The sequence below is a fragment of the Panulirus ornatus genome, chromosome 2 (assembly GCF_036320965.1).
Source record: "Panulirus ornatus isolate Po-2019 chromosome 2, ASM3632096v1, whole genome shotgun sequence".
Lineage (NCBI taxonomy): Eukaryota > Metazoa > Arthropoda > Malacostraca > Decapoda > Palinuridae > Panulirus > Panulirus ornatus.
In genome coordinates, this window is record NC_092225.1 from 90682746 (window position 1) to 90693702 (window position 10957).

Below are 10957 nucleotides of genomic sequence, written 5' to 3' on the forward strand. Positions count from 1 at the left end.
ATTAGCAATCTTCAGGGAGTAAATGCTTTGAAAGGAGGTTGATAATGTTAGGGAAAAAACAAATAGGAACATCAGTGAATGTAGGCAAATGAGGAAGTGGTAACAGACAGAAATGAGGTGAAAAGGAGATGGAGAAAGTGCTTTGAAGGGCTGTTAAAAGTTTTCAGTGATAGGATGGCAGATGTGGGATGTTTTGGATGTGTAGGTATCCAAAGTGAGAGATTCGTGGAAAGAAGATGGTGAAAAGAGAAGAGATGGTAAAAGCCCTGCATAAGATGAACTGTGGCAAAGCAGCTGAAGTGGATGAGATTGCAGTTGAATTTCAGAAGGTGAAGATTATGTTGTTAATTATATACATGTTAGGAATTTCAGTGTGTTTATGACTCATGGGTGAGGATTGGTGAAATGCTTGTATAGCACCATTACTTACAGAGAATGGAAACAAATGTGAATATTCAAATTTTAGAGGTATAAGTGTTTTGAGTGTAGCTTGTAAGTTGTATGGGAGAGTGGTGATTAAGAGGGTGGTGGCCTGCACAGTCTCAGATTGGGAAGGAACAATGTGGCTTCAGGAGTTGTGGAGGATGTGTAGATCAGGTGTTTACTTTGATTGTATGATAGAAGTACTTAAAGAAACAGAAGGACTTTGAGGTGGCATGTACGTATCTGGAGAAAGTATGGTAAGGTTGATAGGGATATCTGTGGAAGGTGATGCGGAAAAAAAAGATTTGTACTGGGGTAGTTGTAATTGAATGAATGTATATGTATATATTTTTTATTTTTTGATTTCTAATGGACAAATTTGTATGAGAGTCAAGTTGTTACCTAGGACCTTTCTAAAGGCACCTGCTGCCAATGCTATGCTACTTCCAGTAGCAGGGAAATATAGACTCCTTTGGAGTGAGAGGTTCTTTGATGTAACTGAAACTGTACTCCCAATGATACAGCCTTGCAGAAGGTGACGTTAACCTCGTGTAGGTGGAGTTTGTTAACATGATAATATACTGCAGTTTCTTTCTTTCGTGCATGATTGCCATTTACCACATTAGCGATCATGCCAGGAACAGATGAAGAAAGGCCATATACTCTCACATGCACTCTCTACTTGTCATGTGTAATGCACCAAAACCACATCCCCTTGTCCATAACTAGTCCTAACAGAAGTTTCCTTGGTTTACCCCGTATGTTTCACAGTATGTTGACAGTATGTTTACCCCAGTACACCACATTGTTCCAATTCACTCTATGCCGTGCACACCTGTCACACTCCTGAATGCTCGGGCCCTGATTGCTCAGAATTTTTTTGGTCCATCCTTCCATCTCCAATTTGGTCTCCAGGTTTTTCCTTGTTCCTTCCACTTCTGACAATTATATCCTCTTTGTCAACCCTTCCTCATGCATATTGTCCAGACCATTTTAGCACACCCTCTTCTGCTCTCTCAACCTCATTCTTTTTATAACCACACATCTCTCTTACCTTCTCATTACTTACTAGATCAAACCACCTTACAGCTATAGGTTAGGGGAAAAGAATATTGCACATGTATTCCCTGCGTGTCATAGAAGGTGACTAAAAGGGGTGGGAGCTGTTGACTGGAAATCCTTCCTTCCTGTATCACTCTCCAAAAGAAGGAACAAAGCAAGGAGCCAAGTGAGAAATTTTCCCTTTAAGGCTGTGTCTGTTCTTGACACTTCCTTGCTCATGTAGGAAATAGCAAGCATGGGAATATATTTATTTATTTTGCTTTGTCGCTGTCTCCCGCGTTTGCGAGGTAGCGCAAGGAAACAGACGAAAGAAATGGCCCAACCCACCCCCATACACATGTATATACATACACGTCCACACACGCAAATATACATACCTATACATCTCAATGTACACATATATATACACACACAGACACATACATATATACCCATGCACACAATTCACACTGTCTGCCTTTATTCATTACCATCGCCACCTCGCCACACATGGAATACCATCCCCCTCCTCCCTCATGTGTGCGAGGTAGCGCTGGGAAAAGACAACAAAGGCCCCATTCGTTCACACTCAGTCTCTAGCTGTCATGCAATAATGCCCAAAACCACAGCTCCCTTTCCACATCCAGGCCCCACAGAACTTTCCATGGTTTACCCCAGACGCTTCACATGCCCTGATTCAATCCACTGACAGCACGTCAACCCCGGTATACCACATCGATCCAATTCACTCTATTCCTTGCCTGCCTTTCACCCTCCTGCATGTTCAGGCCCCGATCACTCAAAATCTTTTTCACTCCATCTTTCCATCTCCAGTTTGGTCTCCCACTTCTCCTCGTTCCCTCCACCTCCGACACATATATCCTCTTGGTCAATCTTTCCTCACTCATTCTCTCCATGTGCCCAAACCATTTCAAAACACCCTCTTCTGCTCTCTCAACCACGCTCTTTTTATTTCCACACATCTCTCTTACCCTTACATTACTTACTCGATCAAACCACCTCACACCACACATTGTCCTCAAACATCTCATTTCCAGCACATCCACCCTCCTGCACACAACTCTATCCATAGCCCACGCCTCGCAACCATACAACATTGTTGGAACCACTATTCCTTCAAACATACCCATTTTTGCTTTTGGAGATAATGTTCTCGACTTCCACACATTCTTCAAGGCTCCCAGGATATTCGCACCCTCCCCCACCCTATGATTCACTTCCGCTTCCATGGTTCCATCTGCTGCCAGATCCACTCCCAGATATCTAAAACACTTTACTTCCTCCAGTTTTTCTCCATTCAAACTTACCTCCCAATTGACTTGACCCCTCAACCCTACTGTACCTAATAACCTTGCTCTTATTCACATTTACTCTTGACTCTCTTCTTTCACACACTTTACCAAACTCAGTCACCAGCTTCTGCAGTTTCTCACATGAATCAGCCACCAGCGTTGTATCATCAGCGAAAAACAACTGACTCACTTCCCAAGCTCTCTCATCCACAACAGACTTCATACTTGCCCCTCTTTCCAAAACTCTTGCATTCACCTCCCTAACAACCCCATCCATAAACAAATTAAACAACCATGGAGACATCACACACCCCTGCTGCAAACCTACATTCACTGAGAACCAATCACTTTCCTCTCTTCCTACAAGTACACATGATTTACATCCTCGATAAAAACTTTTCACTGCTTCTAACAACTTGCCTCCCACACCATATGTTCTTAATACCTTCCACAGAGCATCTCTATCAACTCTCTCTCTCTCTATATATATATATATATATTATTATTATTTTTTATTATACTTTGTCGCTGTCTCCCGCGTTTGCGAGGTAGCGCAAGGAAACAGACGAAAGAAATGGCCCAACCCACCCCCATACACATGTAAATACATACGTCCACACACGCAAATATACATACCTACACAGCTTTCCATGGTTTACCCCAGACGCTTCACATGCCTTGATTCAATCCACTGACAGCACGTCAACCCCGGTATACAACATCGCTCCAATTCACTCTATTCCTTGCCCTCCTTTCACCCTCCTGCATGTTCAGGCCCCGATCACACAAAATCTTTTTCACTCCATCTTTCCACCTCCAATTTGGTCTCCCTCTTCTCCTCGTTCCCTCCACCTCCGACACATATATCCTCTTGGTCAATCTTTCCTCACTCATTCTCTCCATGTGACCAAACCATTTCAAAACACCCTCTTCTGCTCTCTCAACCACGCTCTTTTTATTTCCACACATCTCTCTTACCCTTACGTTACTTACTCGATCAAACCACCTCACACCACACATTGTCCTCAGACATCTCATTTCCAGCACATCCATCCTCCTGCGCACAACTCTATCCATAGTCCACGCCTCGCAACCATACAACATTGTTGGAACCACTATTCCTTCAAACATACCCATTTTTGCTTTCCGAGATAATGTTCTCGACTTCCACACATTCTTCAAGGCTCCCAGAATTTTCGCCCCCTCCCCCACCCTATGATCCACTTCCGCTTCCATGTTTCCATCCGCTGCCAGATCCACTCCCAGATATCTAAAACACTTCACTTCCTCCAGTTTTTCTCCATTCAAACTCACCTCCCAATTGACTTGACCCTTAACCCTACTTTACCTAATAACCTTGCTCTTATTCATATTTACTCTTAACTTTCTTCTTTCACACACTTTACCAAACTCAGTCACCAGCTTCTGCAGTTTCTCACATGAATCAGCCACCAGCGCTGTATCATCAGAGACTTTTGGATGTTAATGTGCTGAGAGGTGCAACTGGAGGGATGTCTGATCATTATCTTGTGGAGGCTAAGGTGAAGATTTGTATGGGTTTCCAGAAAAGAAGAGTGAATGTTGGGGTGAAGAGGGTGGTGAGAGTAAGTGAGCATGGGAAGGAGACTTGTGTGAGGAAGTACCAGGAGAGACTGAGTACAGAATGGAAAAAGGTGAGAACAATGGAAGCAAGGGGAGTGGGGGAGGAATGGGATGTATTTAGGGAATCAGTGATGGATTGCGCAAAAGATGCTTGTGGCATGAGAAGAGTGGGAGGTGGGTTGATTAGAAAGGGTAGTGAGTGGTGGGATGAAGAAGTAAGAGTATTAGTGAAAGAGAAGAGAGAGGCATTTGGACGATTTTTGCAGGGAAAAAATGCAATTGAGTGGGAGATGTATAAAAGAAAGAGACAGGAGGTCAAGAGAAAGGTGCAAGAGGTGAAAAAAAGGGCAAATGAGAGTTGGGGTGAGAGAGTATCATTAAATTTTAGGGAGAATAAAAAGATGTTCTGGAAGGAGGTAAATAAAGTGCGTAAGACAAGGGAGCAAATGGGAACTTCAGTGAAGGGCGCAAATGGGGAGGTGATAACAAGTAGTGGTGATGTGAGAAGGAGATGGAGTGAGTATTTTGAAGGTTTGTTGAATGTGTTTGATGATAGAGTGGCAGATATAGGGTGTTTTGGTCGAGGTGGTGTGCAAAGTGAGAGGGTTAGGGAAAGTGGTTTGGTAAACAGAGAAGAGGTAGTGAAAGCTTTGCGGAAGATGAAAGCCGGCAAGGCAGCAGGTTTGGATGGTATTGCAGTGGAATTTATTAAAAAAGGGGGTGACTGTATTGTTGACTGGTTGGTAAGGTTATTTAATGTATGTATGACTCATGGTGAGGTGCCTGAGGATTGGCGGAATGCGTGCATAGTGCCATTGTACAAAGGCAAAGGGGATAAGAGTGAATGCTCAAATTACAGAGGTATAAGTTTGTTGAGTATTCCTGGCAAATTATATGGGAGGGTATTGATTGAGAGGGTGAAGGCATGTACAGAGCATCAGATTGGGGAAGAGCAGTGTGGTTTCAGAAGTGGTAGAGGATGTGTGGATCAGGTGTTTGCTTTGAAGAATGTATGTGAGAAATACTTAGAAAAGCAAATGGATTTGTATGTAGCGTTTATGGATCTGGAGAAGGCATATGATAGAGTTGATAGAGATGCTCTGTGGAAGGTATTAAGAATATATGGTGTGGGAGGAAAGTTGTTACAAGCAGTGAAAAGTTTTTATCGAGGATGTAAGGCATGTGTACGTGTAGGAAGAGAGGAAAGTGATTGGTTCTCAGTGAATGTAGGTTTGCGGCAGGGGTGTGTGATGTCTCCATGGTTGTTTAATTTGTTTATGGATGGGGTTGTTAGGGAGGTAAATGCAAGAGTTTTGGAAAAAGGGGCAAGTATGAAGTCTGTTGTGGATGAGAGAGCTTGGGAAGTGAGTCAGTTGTTGTTCGCTGATGATACAGCGCTGGTGGCTGATTCATGTGAGAAACTGCAGAAGCTGGTGACTGAGTTTGGTAAAGTGTGTGGAAGAAGAAAGTTAAGAGTAAATGTGAATAAGAGCAAGGTTATTAGGTACAGTAGGGTTGAGGGTCAAGTCAATTGGGAGGTGAGTTTGAATGGAGAAAAACTGGAGGAAGTGAAGTGTTTTAGATATCTGGGAGTGGATCTGTCAGCGGATGGAACCATGGAAGCGGAAGTGGATCATAGGGTGGGGGAGGGGGCGAAAATTCTGGGGGCCCTGAAGAATGTGTGGAAGTCGAGAACATTATCTCAGAAAGCAAAAATGGGTATGTTTGAAGGAATAGTGGTTCCAACAATGTTGTATGGTTGCGAGGCGTGGGCTATGGATAGAGTTGTGCGCAGGAGGATGGATGTACTGGAAATGAGATGTTTGAGGACAATGTGTGGTGTGAGGTGGTTTGATCGAGTGAGTAACGTAAGGGTAAGAGAGATGTGTGGAAATAAAAAGAGCGTGGTTGAGAGAGCAGAAGAGGGTGTTTTGAAGTGGTTTGGGCACATGGAGAGAATGAGTGAGGAAAGATTGACCAAGAGGATATATGTGTCGGAGGTGGAGGGAACGAGGAGATGAGGGAGACCAAATTGGAGGTGGAAAGATGGAGTGAAAAAGATTTTGTGTGATCGGGGCCTGAACATGCAGGAGGGTGAAAGGAGGGCAAGGAATAGAGTGAATTGGAGCGATGTGGTATACCGGGGTTGACGTGCTGTCAGTGGATTGAATCAAGGCATGTGAAGCGTCTGGGGTAAACCATGGAAAGCTGTGTAGGTATGTATATTTGCGTGTGTGGACGTATGTATATACATGTGTATGGGGGGGGTTGGGCCATTTCTTTCGTCTGTTTCCTTGCGCTACCTCGCAAACGCGGGAGACAGCGACAAAGTATAAAAAAAAAAAAAAAAAAAATATTATCCCTGGGTATAGGGGAGAAAGAATACTTCCCATGCATTCCTCACGTGTTGTAGAAGGCGACTAAAGGGGACAGGAGCGGGGGGGGGGGGCCAGAAACCCTCCCCTTCTTGTATTCTAACTTTATAAAAGGGGAACAAAAGAAGGAGTAACGCGGGGAGTGCTCATCCTCCTCGAAGGCTCAGAATGGGGTGTCTAAATGCGTGTGGATGTAACCAAGGTGAGAAAAAAGGAGAGAAAGGTAGTATGTTTGAGGAAAGGAACCTGGATGTTTTGGCTCTGAATGAAATGAAGCTCAAGGGTAAAGGGGAAGAGTGGTTTGGGAATGTCTTGGGAGTAAAGTCAGGGGTTAGTGAGAGGACAAGAGCAAGGGAAGGAGTAGCACTACTCCTGAAACAGGAGTTGTGGGAGTATGTGATAGAGTGTAAGAAAGTCAATTCTAGATTGATATGGGTAAAATTGAAAGTTGATGGAGAGAGATGGGTGATTATTGGTGCAAATGCACCTGGGCATGAGAAGAAAGATCATGAGAGGCAAGTGTTTTGGGAGCAGCTGAATGAGTGTGTTAGTGGTTTTGATGCACAAGACCGGGTTATAGTGATGGGTGATTTGAATGCAAAGGTGAGTTATGTGGCAGTTTAGGGAATAATTGGTATACATGGGGTGTTCATTGTTGTAGATGGAAATAGTGAAGAGCTTGTAGATTTATGTGCTGAAAAAGGACTGGTGATTGGGAATACCTGGTTTAAAAAGAGAGATATACATAAGTATACGTATATAAGTAGGAGAGATGGCCAGAGAGTGTCATTGGATTACGTGTTAATTGATAGGCGCACAAAAGAGAGACTTTTGGATGTTAATGTGCTGAGAGGTGCAACTGGAGGGATGTCTGATCATTATCTTGTGGAGGCGAAGGTGAAGATTTGTAGAAGTTTTCAGAAAAGAAGAGAGAATGTTGGGGTGAAGAGAGTGGTGAGAGTAAGTGAGCTTGGGAAGGAGATTTGTGTGAGGAAGTGCCAGGAGAGACTGAGTACAGAATGGAAAAGGTGAGAACAATGGAGGTAAGGGGAGTGGGGGAGGAATGGGATGTATTTAGGGAAGCAGTGATGGCTTGTGCAAAAGATGCTTGTGGCATGAGAAACGTGGGGGGTGGGCAGATTAGAAAGGATAGTGAGTGGTGGGATGAAGAAGTAAGAGTATTAGTGGAAGAGAAGAGAGAGGCATTTGGACGATTTTTGCAGGGAAATAATGCAAATGATAGGGAGATGTGTAAAAGAAAGAGGCAGGGGGTCAAGAGAAAGGTGCAGGAGGTGAAAAAGAAGGCAAATGAGAGTTGGGGTGAGAGAGTATCATTAGATTTCAGGGAGAATAAAAAGATGTTTTGGAAGGAGGTAAATAAAGTGCGTAAGACTAGGGAACAAATAGGAACTTCAGTGAAGGGGGCTAATGGGGAGGTGATAACAAGTAGTGGTGATGTGAGAAGGGTGGAGTGAGTATTTTGAAGGTTTGTTGAATGTGTTTGATGATAGAGTGGCAGACATAGGGTGTTTTGGTCGAGGTGGTGTGCAAAGTGAGAGGGTTAGGGAAAATGATTTGGTAAACAGAGAAGAGGTAGTAAAAGCTTTGCAGAAGATGAAAGCCGGCAAGGCAGCGGGTTTGGATGGTATTGCAGTGGAATTTATTAAAAAAGGGGGTGATTGTATTGTTGACTGGTTGGTAAGGTTATTTAATGTATGTATGACTCATGGTGAGGTGGTTGGTAAGGTTATTTAATGTATGTATGACTCATGGTGAGGTGCTTGAGGATTGGCGGAATGCATGCATAGTGCCATTGTACAAAGGCAAAGGGGACAAAGGTGAGTGCTCAAATTACAGAGGTATAAGTTTGTTGAGTATTCCTGGTAAATTATATGGGAGGGTATTGATTGAGAGGGTGAAGGCGTGAAGGCATGTACAGAGCATCAGATTGGGGAAGAGCAGTTTGGTTTCAGAAGTGGTAGAGGATGTGTAGATCAGGTGTTTGCTTTGAGGAATGTATTTGCGAAATGCTTAGAAAAGCAAATGGATTTGTATGTAGCATTTATGGATCTGTAGAAGGCATATGATAGAGTTGATAGAGATGCTCTGTGGAAGGTATTAAGAATGTATGGTGTGGGAGGCAAGTTGTTAGAAGCAATGAAAAGTTTTTATCGAGGATGTAAGGCATGTGTACGTGTAGGAAGAGAGGAAAGTGATTGGTTCTCAGTGAATGTAGGTTTGCGGCAGGGGTGTGTGATGTCTCCATGGTTGTTTAATTTGTTTATGGATGGGGTTGTTAGGGAGGTGAATGCAAGAGTTTTGGAAAGAGGGACAAGTATGCAGTCTGTTGTGGATGAGAGAGCTTGGGAAGTGAGTCAGTTGTTGTTTGCTGGTGGCTGATTCATGTGAGAAACTGCAGAAGCTGGTGACTGAGTTTGGTAAAGTGTGTGAAAGAAGAAAGTTAAGAGTAAATGTGAATAAGAGCAAGGTTATTAGGTACAGTAGGGTTGAGGGTCAAGTCAATCGGGAGGTAAGTTTGAATGGAGAAAGACTGGAGGAAGTGAAGTGTTTTAGATAACTGGGAGTGGATTTGGCACCGGATGGAACCATGGAAACATAAGTGAATCATAGGGTGGGGGAGGGGGCAAAAATTGTGGGAGCCTTGAAGAATGTGTGGAAGTCGAGAACATTATCTCGGAGAGCAAAAATGGGTATGTTTGAAGGAATAGTGGTTCCAACAATGTTGTATGGTTGCGAGGCGTGGGTTATGGATAGAGTTGTTCGCAGGAGGGTGGATGTGCTGGAAATGAGATGTTTGAGGACAATATGTGGTGTGAGGTGGTTTGATCGAGTAAGTGATAATAGGGTAAGAGAGATGTGTGGTAATAAAAAGAGTGTGGTTGAGAGAGCAGAAGAGGGTGTTTTGAAATGGTTAGGTCACATGGAGAGAATGAGTGAGGAAAGATTGACCAAGAGGATATATGTGTCAGAGGTAGAGGGAACGAGAAGTGGGAGACCAAATTGGAGGTGGAAAGATGGAGTGAAAAAGATTTTGAGTGATCGGGGCCTGAACATGCAGGAGGGTGAAAGGCGTGCAAGTAGAGTGAATTGGAAATATGTGGTATACTTGGGTCGACGTTTTGCCAATGGATTGAACCAGGGCATGGGAAGCGTCTGGGGTAAACCATGGAAAGTTGTGTGGGGCCTGGATGTGGAAAGGGAGCTGTGGTTTTTTGTGCATTATTACATGACAGCTAGAGACTGAGTGTGAACGAATGTGGCCTTTGTTGTCTTTTCCTAGCGCTACCTCGCGCACATGAGGGGGGAGGGGGTTGTTATTTCATGTGTGGCAAGGTGGCGATGGGAATGAATAAAGGCAGACTATGAATTATGTACACGTGTATATATGTATATGTCTGTGTGTGTAGATATATGTATACGTTGAGATGTATAGGTATGTATATTTGCGTGTGTAGACGTGTATGTATATACATGTGTATGTTGGGCCATTCTTTCGTCTGTTTCCTTGTGCACCTCGCTAACGCGGGAGACAGCGACAAAGCAAAATAAATTAATTGAATAAAGTTATTTCAGTTGGATATGACAAAGAAGTGATTGTTTGAGGCTGGAAGGGTGAATGGAGCATAATTTCTTTCGATAAAGCAGCCTAAAGAACAAAGTGAAAAGGCAAGTGTTGTGTTTTCTTTTTTTTCTTTTTTTTTAAGCCCATATTTCACTTGAACACACTGGACTTGCCTTGATGGTATGTGAGTGAGCTGAGAGGCTATTAATATATGATCCCATCTTATGTGGGATTGGAGCTCGAAATAGATACAGCAGGAATATAGAATGAGATAGTATAAGAGAAATGGGAATTTGGAATTAAAATAGGGTATGATTTTTGCAATAGAGATTGGATCATTAATGTGTTTGGACATGAGAAATATTGCCATGAAAATAAGGATAAGATTTAATGAGATGTGGCTGTGCATTATATACTGATTGATGAAGTGATAAAATTACTAAGCTTGTTGTACAGAAGCTGATGTACCTTTTTTTCTTCCCCCCCTTTAAAAGCTCTACAGAGTGCATCTATTCAATTTTTTCCTAAGGTTCACCATTCATCTTTGTCTCCATTCCAGTTGAAAGGTAGTTTTCATATTACACATTGTAAAAATCCTATACGTCCATGTGTTAGCTACA

The 10957-nt window shown here is 43.1% G+C and overlaps 1 protein-coding gene across 1 annotated transcript in view; it reads left to right on the forward strand.

The window, feature by feature from the left end:
* Kua (Plasmanylethanolamine desaturase Kua) overlaps positions 1–10957 on the forward strand; it is a 65296-nt gene that overhangs the window by 37883 nt on the left and 16456 nt on the right. The gene's annotated exons all lie outside the window — the stretch shown is intronic.